At 55.0% G+C, this 15,015-nt stretch overlaps 1 long non-coding RNA gene across 1 annotated transcript in view; it reads right to left on the bottom strand.

The window, feature by feature from the left end:
• LOC101699047 (uncharacterized) overlaps nucleotides 1-9,294 on the bottom strand; it is a 39,226-nt gene extending 29,932 nt beyond the window's left edge. Inside the window, exons 1-4 of the long non-coding RNA XR_204946.3 lie at nucleotides 7,402-9,294; nucleotides 3,316-3,425; nucleotides 2,719-2,961; nucleotides 612-1,840 (exon numbers count right to left, since the gene is read on the bottom strand). This is a non-coding gene — a long non-coding RNA (uncharacterized LOC101699047). The remainder of the gene's footprint in view (nucleotides 1-611; nucleotides 1,841-2,718; nucleotides 2,962-3,315; nucleotides 3,426-7,401) is intronic.
• Between the last annotated feature and the right edge of the window lie 5,721 nt (nucleotides 9,295-15,015).

Here is a 15,015-nt window from a genome sequence, read left to right as displayed (position 1 = left end):
GCCAGGATCAACTTGCGATCCTCCTGCTTCAGCCTCAGAGTGCTGGGGTGACAGGTGCGTGCCACTGCAGGTGACTCATGGTATGTTTCCTGGCAGCCAAAGCATAGCCCCAAACAGAAACGACATTCATCTCAAGCCCTCCCTCCTTCCCATGCTCGGCCAAAGTGACCTTCTTTTGCCAGTGCGCTGTTCCCCCTTCCCCGGGCCTTCCTCTCCAATGACCCTTTCTGTTTACTCCCACGCCTGCTGGGCTGGGTGCCCAGAGGTGCCCCTGTAGCAACTGCTGGTGGGATCTGGACCCTTGAGAGTGTTTAGGACCCAGGCCAGGCCCTGTCAAGCACCCATGCAGTGGCTCAGCTGGGGTGCTCTCTGAGCTCTACTCAAGGGGGAGGCCAAGGGCAGACTTGGGCCATGAGACCTGCAGCCCAAAGGCGCCTCGTTCCCATCCCAGGCCCTAGCACGGCTCCTTCATGTGTATGATGTGGCCCTAGAACATGTCACAGCCCAGCAGGAAACAGTCATCTCTCTCACAACTCGAGCCAAGGTCACTTCCTGGGCCGTAGGAGCCAAAGCAACCCGCTTTAGGCAGCTCTGCACCTCACTCAACTCACCCTCAGCAGCTCTGCTTCTGTTCAAAGTTACCATTTTGGACTAAGGAAGGGCTTATGCTGGTTTTAGAGCCCTGGAAGGATTTCTGGGGAACCTGGTGCCACCTTTGCTGTCCTGAGAGTTTCAGCAGGCCAACAGTCTCTGCCGTTGGTTTTCCCAGGTGCAGAAGAAGCTGACTTTGAGGACAGAGGATCAAAACGGAGCTGTAGGAACTTAGAGATTCCATGACCATTAGCGTTCGTCTGAAGCAGGAAACTGTGGGGACACCTGGACAGAGCACTCTGACACACAAAGAAGGAGCAAACTGGCTTTATGGCCGGTGGCTCAGCCAGTGGCTCCTGTCAGTCTCGAGAGCCTGAAGAGAAGTTCGCTCTTCTTTCTGTACCTCTTTTACATCTACGAGGCTTATTTTCATTGGAGTTTCCCTGGGAATATGGCAAGCAGGATTTACACAAAGCACGGGGAGGGGGTGGGCCAAGAGCTCTGGCAGGACTTTGTGAGTCTGTTCTGCTCCTTTCGTGACAGATTCCAGAAGCTGTCAAGGTTACTCAGGTGCATTCTACAAAGAGCATAGTTACCCAGTTAACCCAGTTGTCCAATTCCACAGGGAGGCGTGGTGTCCTCTCACTTGGGCCAAGAAAATACTTCACTGGGGAAGCCTTCTTACTGATTTCATGTCATGTTTTTTAGAGCTCTGGGTAAGATTTTTTGCTTGAGGAAAAGAAATTCCACTGATTTTAACCAAAACAAGGAAGCAAACCAGAAGCCGGCTGGCTGTGATTTCTCTGTACTTAGCAATGGAGAGCGTGCCCTGAGATTGTGGTGGGACTGGAAGACTGCAAGTGCAGAAGCCCCACTTCCTGTTTCCCAGCCCACAAGCCTTTGTTGTTCTTTTCAGAACTTGTTATCCTTCCTCGGCTGCTCTGCGGTCAGAGGGCCTGGAGGGGAGCAGGCTGCCTCCTAAGCTCAGCGCTTGGAGCCAGGCCCAGCCTCCGTCAGGAGAGATGGCCCCAGCAGGGGAGGTCAGACACAGGAAGTCAGGAACGTGGCACCCGCTCTGCGTGCCAGGAAGGCCTCCTTCCTCCCCGTGACTGGTCTTCAAGGTCTGAATTTCTATCATTTGAGATTTCTTTCTTTGGTTCGATCACTGTGCTTTTTGAGTTCTTCTTTTCAAGCTCCCTCTTTCTTCTCTAGGGTGAGAAGCCAGCTGAGTTTCTCTCTGGAAGGGATCCTAGGAGCCAGAAGAGAAGGGGCGGACACTAGGAAAGGAAAGTGAGGGGAGAACGGCAGGAACGGGGCAAGGTGCATTGGCATGCGGCCTACAGCCTCAGCACTGTCCCTGGGGTCCGCCGGCTGGCTGCAGAGACTGCTAGGCCTGGGTGAGTGTCTTCCTCTGTCCAGATCCTGGCATTCAAGCCAGGCCTGCAGCAGGGGCTGCTGGGACTCTGGAACAGGAAGCGGGCAAGAAGATGGAGGAGCTGTCATAGCCCAGGTTGAGTGGGGCAAAGCACAGGAACCCGACATGTCCTGTCTCACTGGCACTCCCAGAGCCAGGGGGCAAATCCTGCCACGAAGCCAAAGGGGCGCCCCAGCCTCAGCCAGGTGCCTGGGCTCATGTCCATCTGGGGACATGGAACTATGTCACCCCAACTGTCCAGGCCACTCGAGTCTAGCAAGCGAGATTTAGATGATTTGAAATCACAGTCGGACACAAACCAAAGTAGGACTCTGTATGCGGAGGGCCCTGGGATTGTGGGCAGAGGCCAGAGGAGTTGGAGTCTTATCTGCAATGTTCTATTTTTTTCCCAAGGAAAATGTACTCATGGACTATTTGTGTAATTAAAAAAAAAAAAGCACTTAGAAAAAAAGATCAGACTTAAAGAACTTACTGTAAAAATACCAGCTGCTTTAAAAAGACTCCAAATGAGCTCCTTGTCAGAGGTGGGAGGTGGGAAGGACTGAGCGGCTCCGGAATTGCCAAATGGTTTCCAATTAGGCACAGCTCCATCGCTGATTCCCCATCTGAAGCGGGGAGCTGGGCCTGAGAGCCACCCAGGCCTTCCAGCCCTGGCCTCAGGCGACAAGGGGCTTGCCCTGCATGCTGCTTACCTCCAGAGCCTCAGGATGCTCGAGAGGGCTTCTTCAGAGATGTCTGCAGGGGCTGGGGCCCTGGGTTTGGGAGTGGCTCTGCACTGGGAGACAGCAGTCTCACCCATCGGGCCTTTCTGGGCAGGCCAGCCAGGCCCTAGAAATCTCCTGGGTGCCCTGGCCTCAGTGCAGTCCAACCAAAGTCTGGCTTTGCTGCCTGGCCAGTCTCTTCTCTCTGCTCACTCAGAACTGGACAGCTATGGCCTGTGGGTATCATTAAGACAGAGATGGTCTGGTTAGCGACACTGGCCGAGGGACCCTACCCCCACGGTCACTATGACAACAGCTCCAAAGAGTCCCAAGGACCTAAGAATCCTGCCCCCACCGAGGTCGAGGTTGGCTGAGGTCAGACAAAAAGAGATTAATAGAGCTCTGTTCTCAGCAAGCCACAAAGAGCCACTATTACAAACAGCAGGGGCCCTGCCAGGAGACACAGCGGGCTTTCAAGTCACAGCCAACCTAGAAAACTAAAGAGAGCAGTTCCAGCACAGTCCAGAAAGCCACCCGGAACTAGAGGAGGAGGAGGAGCAGTAGAAGTAACCCAAAATGGCTCCTTACCCGATGCATGGCACAGTGGGGCAGCACAGGCCCCGGCCACTCGGAGATGACGGTGATTATGTGCATGAAATGGAAATCTGCATGACCCCGAGGAAGCAAGTCCACAAAATCTGTCAGTAAGATGACATTTTGTTTAAAAATGTGTACATTGGGCTGGGGATTTAGCTCAGTGGTTCTACTGCCTGCCCGCAAGCACAAGGACCCGAGTTCGATCCCCGGTACCAAAAAAAAAATGTGTACATATGTACATACAGTAAAGATACAGAAGAAAATATTTCAAATTTTAGCAGTAGTTAGCGTTGAGAAGTGAAAGTATGTGGGATTTTAAATTTTGGTTTACCTGTATTTTCTGTAATGAATATGAATTTCTCTTGTATCTCTAAAAACTTTCTATTTCCTTAAAAATTAGTGTAGACTGTGCTCGTTTCGGTACACACGTACTAAAAAATTAGTGTCATTCTTTCCCTCATGAAAAGGTACTATTTTAAAGAATCAAGTTTCTTTGGAATTAATATTTTATTAATTTAAATGCTAATACTTACCAAACTGTCTTGTTATTAACCAGTGTATGGTTGGCCTGCATCCACACATTCAACCAACCTTTAACTGAGTACATGTGGGGGAAATTGTGTCTGTAATAAACACTTACAGACTTTTTTCTTGTCATTATTTCCTAAAAAATATGGAATAGCAACGTATTTCCATTGTCCTTGTATTACAGGTGACCCAGAGATCACTTAAAGGACACAGGAGGGTGTGTGATGCTCTGCCCTTTTATACAAGGGACTTGAACTTCTAGGAACTCTGGGGTCCAAGAGGGAACTGAACCCCCACCAGTACTGAGCAATGACTGCATAAGACAATTTCTCTAAGCAGCACTCATATTCTCGTGCCTTCCTAGAATAGAGGATGATAAAAATAAGCATAATTTTCATCGTGAACAAGAGGCCAAATTCTTCCACATCCGATACTAACATTTGGATCTTCGGGGCTCCTGGGGGAGCAGAAGTGCTGGTGTCCGTGTCTGCACTCACTGAATTCCTAGGTTGGTGTTTAAGTTTTTCAGGCTACCCTGTCAGTGCCTGCATTCCACCTGTCCAACTCTCAACTCTTTTAAGGCGGTGGCTCTAATTTGCTCCCACCTTGGAAAGCGCGCACACACACACACACACACACACACACACACACACACACACGTGTTAGGAGTGTGAGAAGAGTAGGACGACCTAGATCTGACCTCAATGGCAGGCTGGGTCCTGGTTAGCAGTGGGTCCAGAACTGACGGTCCCATGGGCAGGAGTTAAAGCACGACATAGCTCGTAAGCGAAGTTAAAGACAGGTAAGTCATGCTACATTTTATCCTGACAGCTGCTGGGAGCTGCTGAAGACTAAAGGAAGTGAGGTGCCCATATCTGTGTTTCCTATTTTTATTTTTGATTTATATTTACTTTTGGTGTCGGAGGATGGAACCCAGGGGCTTGCTCGTGCTGGGCCTGTGCTCTGCCACTGAGTTATTCCCCCGGCCCTTATTTATGTTTTCAGAAGCTTACTTCAAAGACAGTTTTGTGTGGGGCAGGAAGACAGAGATACAGGTCCAGAAACACAAAGAAAGGTGAGCTGTGAAAACATAAGCGACAAGGGACATTATATGTGTGCTCTCCTCCACCCGTAAGTCCAGCTGTATTCTCCCTTTAAGGCAATCCATGCAGGAAATTTATTTCTGGCCTCTGTGCCAGAAGAAGAGATGTCTCAATTAAATTATTGATTTTTTATATCTCAGGACTGTGATTATTATAAATAATTGCATTTCCCTCTTTGCCTTGGACCCTGAAAAGCTCTGTGTATGTAATTCTACATTCTACCTTAGTCTTGGATTCATCTTAGTTGCATACTTACAATTTGCCCAGAATTCTTTATTTATGGCATTTTATCTTATTTGAATTTTCAAAAGTGACATCAAATTATTTGTGGTATGAAGTGGAATATAATGAAAGAATTAAAAAAAATACGGGTATGAAAAGCAAAAACAAAAAAAATCAACAGCTCTTGAACAATTTTCAATCTTTATGATTGCTTCTTCAGTAGATTCCTTTTAAAACTATTTGGGTCTGGGCATATTTCTCTATGTTAAGTATCACTTTAAACACTGGGAAGTCTAGGGTCCCCAAAGCACAACCACTGTGAAGTCCAGAAAAACTGGACTTCATCAAAATTGAAAACTTTAGTGCTTCAGTGGATATCATGAAGAAAGGGAAACGATGGCCCAGAGGATGGGAGAAAAGATTTGGACATCACATGTCTTATAAGGCACTTACATCTACATGCATAAGGAACTTCTACAACTCAGTGATAAAAAGACACATAACCCAATTGTAAAATAGGCAAAAGGTATAGACATCTCCAGAGATATGCAAATGCCTACTAAGCACATGAAAAGATGCTCAAAGTCATTAGTTATCAGGGAGATGCCCGCCAAGACAAGATGCTTCTGCAGTTAGCATAGCTGTAACTAAACACACTGGCAAGTGTCAGGGAGGATGGGGAGAAACCGGAACTTCATGCTCTGCTGGGGGAAATGTGAAACAGTACAGTCACTTTGGAAAATGATCTAGTAGTTCCTCAAAAAGTTAAACACAGAATTACCCTATGTCCCAGCAATTCCACTCCTGGGAATAACCTAAAAAACCCTGAGAACATAGATTTGTTCAGAAATTTATACATGAATATTCACAGCAACATTATTCACAATAACCATCAACTGATAAATGGGCAAACAGAATATGGTCTATCCACCCGAGGGAATATTATTTGGCCATAAAAAGGAATCCAGGACCAACACATCCCACAGCAAGGATGAACCCTGAAAATATTACTCTAGGAGAAAGAAGTTGGGATTACCAAAAACATATTATATCATTCCATCTGTATGAGATGTCCAGAGGGGCAAATAAAAAGGGACAGGAAGTTTCTATTCAAGCCTGGAAGGGTTGGGTGACAAGAATGTGGCAGCTAAGGAGAATGCAGCTCCTCTTTGAGGTGGTGAAAATGCTGTAAAACTGGTTTTGGTGGTAGTTGGGCAATACTTGAATATAATAAAAGCCATTAATGTACAATTTAACTGGGTGAATTATGAGATACATGAATTGTATCTCAATAAAGCTGCTTAGGAAATGGGCAAAAAGTCATCACCCTGCTCCGCCCACTGAGTGGCCTGGGAGCAAGAGCCAGGCCCGAGAGCAATCGCCAGCGGGAGGCAGTTCTGACACCCACCGCTGCAAGGAGGAGAGGGTGGTCCACAGCTGCCAGGAAGGCAAGTGGGGGTCTGGCCGAGGAACGCGCCTCACCTCACGCAGCCAGGAAGCAGGGGAAGGGCAGAGCCGGGAGGGACCATGCCCCAGTTCAGTATTTAAATAACAGTCCATTGGACCCCATGGGCCGGAGACCCAGTGCAGGCCTAGAGGCCAGGGGCTGCTGTCCAGCCAAGGGCGCCTTCCGGTCCCCCGTGCCCCAGGGAGCCTCCGGGGGGAGAGCTCTGAGAGGTGGCTGGCCCAGGCCAGTGGTCATGAGCCTGCTGAGCCTGTCCAGGATCAGTAGGTTTTAGTCTGCACCCTGCACCTCGCTTCTCTGGGCTCCTGAGTCTGCCCAGGCACAGCCCTGGGACAGAGTTCTCAGTACTGAACTTGCAGCATGTCAGCGCCAGGGCTCTGGTAGAGAATGGAAGACCAGGACATGGGACCTGGGGAGCACTCGGAGCCCTGCAGGCAGCTCAGCTCCACTCAGGTGTTCCCCGCACTGCACTCACTCACTGAGTCCCACACCAAACCGGAAATTGGTGCTATTTCCTTGCCAATTAATTAATTAATTAATGACCACTGAGGATTGAGCCCAGGGCCTTCCACTGAGCTACATCCCTAGCCTTTTTCAACTCTGTCTATTAAGACAGGTCCTTGCTAAGTCGCTACGTCGCCCAGAGTGTTGGGATCACAGGCAGGCGCCACCACGCTTGGCTGTTTGTCCCTTTTTCCAGTTGAGGATGTGGAGACTTGCCCATGGTCACTGATGGAGGAAGTGGAGATTCGCACCCACCTGTCTGAGCCAAAGGCCCCGTCTTTCTCCTGGACAGCTCACCGGGGTCCGAAGCCAAACAGGTCCCAGCGGAGGAGCTGCCCCACGCAAGGGACTCTGCTCCCGGCCCAGGTGCTCAGGGGTCCTTGGGCCTCCCTGGGTGTGAAACCTGCCTTCCTGCATGGGGCGCTCTCTGAGACTCCAGGCTGGAGCTCCTGTCCACTCCTGCAGGAGAAAAGGAGGAGGGTTAGGGTTGCTCCCAGTCCCCAGCCTAGAGTCCCTCTCAGGGCGCCTTTTGTTGCCAAGGAAGATGAAGCAGATGTCCTGGCGGCGCTCCGGACGCTTCCTGCCAGGGCAGAGGAGAGGTTGTCTTCAGCCTGGGCGTGGCCAAGGAGGGTAAGTCCCAGCCCATTTTAGCCACAGGAATGCGCGCACGCAGGCACGCACGCACACGAACGTGCTCTCTCTAACTCGGGCGGCCTGCAGCTGGCAGCAGCTTCTTCTCCCAGCATGTCAACATCAGCTGTAGAAACATGCTGCTCCCCACCTGCCTGCTCCGCACCCCTAGATTTCTGAGGTCACCGTGGTACACTGCCAGCATCACTCCATGTCCTCTGGCCCAGCAGCCAGGCCACCTTCCTCCTGGGCTTGTTCCCATCGTACCCGAGACACTCCGGGGGCCGGGAGTTGATAAACACACATGCCCTAAGATTTATCTTTGAACCACTCGAGAGTGAGCAGCTCCGTGGTGACTCACGACGTTCACACTGTCCTGCAACCCTCAGCCTGAAAGGAAAACTCATCCATCAAGCAGTCACTCCCACGAATCCTGCCCCTCGGCCTGGCAACCACTTGTCCCGTCCTCTGTGCCCGAGAACTTGCCGGTTTGGAGCAGTAAATGCAGAGGGAGCTGAACAGCACGCGGCCTTTGGGATCGGCTTCCTCCGCTCAGCTTCGTTTTCAGGGTCCCTCCACATCACCGTGTGTTTTAGTACTTCGTGTAATGATATTTTACTGCCGTACTTCATGTAATTTATGACTGGATAATATTCCATTATATCTGTATTCCAGTGCCACGTTCTTTCTATTCACTCATCAGCCATAAATGCTTGGCTTATTTCCACCTTTTAGCTGCTGTGAATGGTGCCGCTATGAATGTATTTGTACAAGTTTTGAGCGCCTGTCTTCAATTATTTTCTGAACTAATGCCATAAATATAAAGACAGTTTTTAAAGTTGTAAGAGAATGAATGATATCTGAAATCTAGGTAAATGGACAATATTCTTGAAAACGTAAATGAACTTTAACATATTCTTGGAAACCGAAATGAATCTAAATGAAACTTCACGAATGTGAGCCTGATACGCAAAGAGAAGAGAGACAATTCTCCGTGGACTAAGTCCCTCAGAAGACAGGTCGGGCAGGGTACAGCTGAGTGACAGACTGCAGTTGCCCTGCGGGGACCCTGGCCGTGGCCTCGATGGCTCCCCCTTCACGGAGGGCCCTGGAGACCCAGGCGTATGGGGTCTCCTCAGGCTGAGCCCAGAGCCCCAGCGCAACAGGAAGAAAGCAGAAGCACCAGCAGGAGGCCGCCTCTTGCTCAGGAGCAGCAACAGCGTCCAGGGTTTAAAGCAAGGCACAGGCGTGTGTGACATTCCTGGCCTGCAACTACAAGACAAGCATAGCCCAGGAGCCCGGTGTCTCCTGGGGACACTGCCGGCAGCGGGGAGCATGTCTGGGCCCCCAGGACCCTGCCCTGAGGCACTGTCAGCCCCGCCCCTGGAGGGGGCCAGCACCAGCAGCCCTCACTGCCCAGGAGCAGGCAGGCGGGCAGGCGGGCGGGCGCCCTGTCATCCCGGGCCTGGGAGACTTCGGTGAGCTTCAAAGCCACCCCAGAGGCCCAGCATCTCCCCTTGTCTCCTGGGGGCCACAAGCCCAGTCCTGAAGCTTGCTGGAGCCCTGGGGTGCCTGCCTGCCCCCCAGGCTGCTCTCAGCTTCACCCTGGAAGGTGCGCGGCCTGGGGCTTCCGTCAGTGTCGTCCCCACTGCCCGCTCGGACAGCGCAGGGAAGAGGGCGTCAGGACAGAAAGACGCACTCGAGGAACTGAGGCCAGCCAGCGGGTGCCCAGAGCTTCCAGGACACGGGGCCTTGGGCCTCACTTCCCAGGGGTCTCGGGGTCTCCTTGTCTTCACAGTGCTGACATCCTCTGGGGCCAGGAGGCTCCTTCTGCTTCTTGTTCTGTTTTTACATAGATTTACTTTTTAAGAGCAGTTTTAGGTTCACCACAAAACCGAGCAGAAAGCAGAGTCTGTTTACTCCTGACCCACACATCTGATGTTTCCCGGACATCACAGCTGACCCGGATGCCTCCCCAGCATCTGAAGTCCACACGCAGCTCACAGGGCTCCTGGGGTCTGGACAGTGTAAAGCGATGGTGTGCAATGACAGCGCCCTGTCACATCCCACAGGCCCCGGCCTCTGCCCCGAATCTCTCCTTCCCTCTAATCCTCGGCACCCTTTGGGCTTCCTGCTGTCTATAGTTTTCCCCCGAATGTTATAGAATGGGAATCATACCGCCTTTCACTCAGGAATACGGACTTCTGGTTCCTCACAACCATTGGGGGCCGGCAGCTCGTTTCTCACAGTGCCGAGTCCTTCCGTCCTGCGGAAATACTGCAGTACAGGGACACTCGTCTGGAGCACAACTCAGCGGCTCCCGGGCTTTGGCGATGAGGAATAAAGCTGCTGTCCACATCTGTGCAGGGTTTGTGTGGGCCGGCTTTCAGCCCCGCCGGGCAAATGCCAAGGACCTCGATTGCTGGGTTGTCCAGTGCGTGTTCCATCTGGGGGCGCTGCGTCCTTTGCCAGCTCTACTGAGGTGTAACGGAAGTGCACAAGACCCCCGTCGGGTGCACAGTGCGGCGCATTTGGTGAGCGTTTGTGTCATACCCAGCCCCAGGCCTCTGTCACCACAGCAGGCTTCCTGGGCCCCAGGCCGGCGCTGCCACCCGGTCTGCTCAGCACCAGAACGCCACAGAAACCCTCGGCCTGGGGTTCGGTTGGCTTGTTTCACGTAGCACGGTGTTGAAGCCCATTCCTCCACATTCTAGCCGGAAGCTCCCTTTCCCCACGGAGGGTTGGCACCACACACAGTGAGCACCTCGAGTTTATCCTCGGACCCAGGACGGATACCTGGGTGCTTCCTGGGGTGGGGTGGGGGCTCCCTGGAGTGACGCCTCGCTGACCACCGTGCAGGTCTGCGTGGGGTTCCGGAAGGGAGGGGATGCTGGCTGCACCCCAGGATGTGACGCTGGGGCAGGCCTGGGAGAGGGCCCAGCGGGGCCTGGGTTGCAGGACCGCAAGGCCTCTCCAGGGCCGCTCCCTGCCCGTGAGCTGCTCTGAACAAAAGGTCAGGGCCCGAGAGAGCACATGGCCTTCATTTCCTGTGTCCGTGGTGCTGAGGGTGAGCTGGGAGGAGCATCAAGGGACCCGGCCGATGCGATGGTGCTCCAGTCAAAGGCCTCCTTCCCAGGCTATCCCTCCTCCGCCCACACCGTCCACCCCAGGCCCGGGCCCAGGCCCCACGCGCCTGCCCAGATCCCCTCACAGAGGCGGCAGAGCGAGAGCAGCTCACAGAAGACGTGGCTGGCACTCGGGACCCCTCCGGGAGCAGCCTCTCCTCCCACCGCCAGCCCTCCCTCTCGGGGACAGGAGGCCGTTCCAACCCTGCGGCTCCCAGGCAGCACGCGCGCCGTGATTTGTCATTCGCCTCACACACCAGGCACCAGGCACTGATGGGAGCACTTTCCAGACACCGGCTGGCCCCAGCCCGGGACACCCGTCAGGCAAGTGCGGTGCTGCCCCTAGGAAGGAAGAGCAGGAAGGAACGGCCAGGGTCGGGCTCCCACCTTCAGGTGCTGCACCCTGAGGCCCGCCTGTTTGTTTTCCTAATGGTTTTATAGAGGTGTAACTTATATACCACACCACCTGCCCCTCTGAGTGACTGGCAGATTTGTGGCACTGTGTGAGGTCCCACCACCTCAAGAAAGGTCCTCCGTGCCCATTTGCAGTCGCTGTTGGGCCCAGGCCACCCTGCAGCAGCCACTAACCTACTTTCTGTCTCTGCAGGTTTGCCCGCATATTGCATGGAAGCAGACTTGTGTAACTTGGGATCCTTATAGTCTGGCTTCTTTCGCTCAGCATGATGTTTCCACGTGGTAGCAAGTAGCAGCCTTTCCTTTTTATGGCCAGGTGATATCCCACCGCATGACCGTGACCGTCTTCCTTACCGGGTCACCAGCTGGTGGGCCCTGGCTGCGGTGACAGCCAGTGGGCACCTGTGGTAAGCCTTTGTGTGGACACGCATAGTCCCTTGCTCTCTGCACACACCTGAGTGGACCTGAGCGGACCTGCTGTGCTGCGAACTCTTTAAAATTACTGAATGTCTTCCCAAGCTGCTGCACCATGTCCCGCGCCCATGCTGGGTCCTGTCCCCGGGAAGCCTCCCTCAGGCCCCGGAACCACGTGGGAGAGCAGCGACCCGTCATGGGTGGCCGGAGTCCAGCCTGGCCCCCGGGTGGCCTCTGATGTCCGGGAAGCAGGTGGAGCAGAGCCCTGTGTTTACTTCCCAGTCTGAGCAAACTGGCCGGGTCGGCCAGGCGGCCGGGAAACAGCAGAGGAAGCGGGAGCAGAAGCCTGGAGATGCTGCCCCGCCCGGCAGGGGAACCAGTTGCAGCACGCAGGGGGGCAGGAATCGCCAGGGCCCTTGCTCTGGAAGCTGGAGCTGCCCAGCAGTGTGGCTTTGAGCCCAGAGGCCCAGCAAAGATGATGGGGAGCCTGCTGCCCGGGAAAGGGCCCCACTCTGCAAGGCATCCCTGAGCGCGCTGCTCCGGAAGGCGGCTGCCCACTCCAGTGGACAGCTCGGAGCTGCGCTGATGCTCCAGTGGGGCCCGAGGCCATGTGGACAGAGCCCGAAATCAGAGCTCAGCACAGGGCCTGGCAGAGGCCACAGCTCTGCAGATCAGAAGGGGATGATGCTCCTGCCTCAGTCTACTTCCAAACACCACATGCATATCCACCTGAAACCGGTGAGGATGGTCTTATTTGGAAACAGGGTCGCTGTAGATGGGACAAAGGCAGCCTGAGGTTCATGAGATTAGGGTGGGCACTAATCCATGGCTGGTGGTCTAACAGGCAGGCCATGTGGACACACGGCAGACAGACATAAGAGGGTGTCTCTCGTGTGAAGACCGGAAGCCAGGAGGCACCAACGAGGGGCTCTCCCTCCACAGCCCGGGGCACACCCTGCTCTCAGACGCTCACCTCCAGGACGGGAGGGAGCCACGCTGGTGCTGAGAGCCCTTTACTTCAGGACCACAAGCTGGGCTCAGACTGCAGGGCTGGGAGGCGGCCGAGGCGCATGTCTGATGTCTGCACGGGAGAACCAAAGAGCAGAATCGAGCAGAATCGGGAACTGGGCCCAGTGTGGCCCGGGCGGGACGGGCTTTATCAGCCCAGGCTTCTGCTCTGCCTGGCACGGCCCTCAGGCAGCAGGCACACAGCAGCGTGGACACCCACCCAGCTCCTTGTCCCTCTGCCCTGCTTGTCCCTGCGTTTTGCCCCTAGCAGCTTGTGCTCACTTGCCAAGCTGTGACAGCCACCCAGCATGACGCACACTTCTGTGTTCCCTCCTGGGCCACCCCGGCGACTCCCCATGTCTGACAGGGCCCAGCTCCTGAACTCAGCAGGTGCCCACTGAATCTTGGGGACGAGGAACTACATGACCAACCAGGTCACTAAACACTTGAGTCAGAGGCTGTACTGTTTGCTGAGCCGGCAGAGGAGCACCAGGCCTGGGAACCGGCGAGAATGCTGTCGCGCTGAGCTCATAACCCCTGAGCCAGAAGCAATGGCTCTGCCCTGAGTGTGACCTGAAAAACGTAACCCTTCAGCTGCTGGCAGTGGCCAAGCCACAGGAAACGAGCCCGAGGGCAGCTGTGCAGGGCAGGGACGGTGTCTGCACACATGCAGCACCCATTGTCACAGCAGTGCCTAGTGTGCGAATCGATGTCCAGCGAGCAGCCGAGAGCCCAGGCTCAGCTGGAGGGGGCGGGTCTACGACTGCCCACCTAGCACTGCCACTTCCGCTCAGTAGCCAGCTAGCCTTGGGCAGGGTCCCCATGAGGTCCCAGAGCGCCTGGTGCCTGGAGCCCAGGGTGTCTCGCTCTGCTCCGGATCATGGGGTGAGGGGCTCCACACAGCCCTGCCGGCCTGGACCTAGACCCTTCCAAGGCCACAGGGCCGGGCTGCTGCTTCGCCAGGATGCCCTGTGCTTCCCCTCCTCACCTGCCCTGGACAGGACAGCTTCCTGGGCTGCAGGGAACCGGCCACAAAGCGGGACAGTTTGGGCCAACCAGAGTGCAGGGAGTGAGGCCATCCACATCCAGAACCAGAACCAAGAACTTTGGTGATTAAAGTGGCTCTGGCAGCTGAATGTGCCAGCGAGGAGTATGGCCACTAGCTGGTGTGACTGGCAGCTCTGTAGGCCTTTCTCAGGATGCAGCCTTCCCTGTCAGCCTGGCCCCGGGGGGTCAGCTCCCCTGCACAGTCTCTTGCCACAACGCCCAGGTGACAGCCAGATATGAAGGCCACGGGACCCTGGGAGCGGCTAGATTTTGCTGTCTCATCTGCACCAAGCACGAGGGCCAGGGGGCCAGGGCAGTCCACAAGGACGTGGGGCAGCTCGGGTCTGGACGTGTGCTGGCACGGTCACAGGTCGGAGGTGAACAGGGGTCTCAGGTGGAGCCCTGGACACTGGCCACGCCAGGACCGGGACCTTGCAGAGCTGGCCCGAGGCACAGCTTCCTGCGGGGCAGTGCCAAGAAGGGAACAGACGGACTCCAGCCACAGACAGTACTCCCTGTCCCCCGGCTTACACGCAGAGGTCCTGAGCACAGCCCGTCTCTTCCCACAGGGCCTCGGCCGCACCCCTGGGGCTGAGTGCGCCTCCACTGATGGGCCCATGGTCTGCCCTTGGGAACCAAGAGCCCATTCCATCTTGGCTGCCAGATCTGAACCCACGGCCTGGGGAGGAGAGGCGGCCCTGGGGGAGGGGCTGGGCTCTGGCCCTGCTCCACTCTGGCCGCCCAGGGCAGTCTGCTCACAGTCCCTCGCGCAGCCTCCCGGTTCCCAGTCCTGCCTCTCGCTCCCCGGGGTGCAGCCTGCAGTGCGGTGAGCACCAGGACCTCTGGGTGGCCCGATCTGGCAGCACTGTGGAGCCGAGCTGGGGCAGGAATGCTGAGGACAGAACAGGTGGGTCTGCAGACCGGCGGAGCTGTGTGACATCACCCTGGTCCAGCCCATGGGGAGGGGGAAGCGGTCCCCTCCCACATGGGTTTTGCCTCAGTTTACATGGTGGGGAAGGACCGACTGCTCCCCTTCCAGGCACCCTCCCTACAGGAGCAGCCGGAGGCCGGGCACGGGTGGGGCAGTTCTTGGTCGTGAGGATCCGCCCCGACCACACACATGCAGCTGTCTCCGGTGAGCCTAGGCATGAAAACAGCCTTAAGGAGTGCTGGACGACTTCGGCAGACTCCACTGGCGTCTGGGTGTCAGGACTGGCTTGGGTCACAGACC

The sequence above is a fragment of the Heterocephalus glaber genome, unplaced genomic scaffold, assembly GCF_053883595.1.
Source record: "Heterocephalus glaber isolate CG9 unplaced genomic scaffold, H.glaber_assembly_v1.0 deba00001457, whole genome shotgun sequence".
In the NCBI taxonomy this organism is placed as follows: domain Eukaryota; kingdom Metazoa; phylum Chordata; class Mammalia; order Rodentia; family Bathyergidae; genus Heterocephalus; species Heterocephalus glaber.
This window is presented reverse-complemented; position numbering and strand designations above follow the sequence as displayed.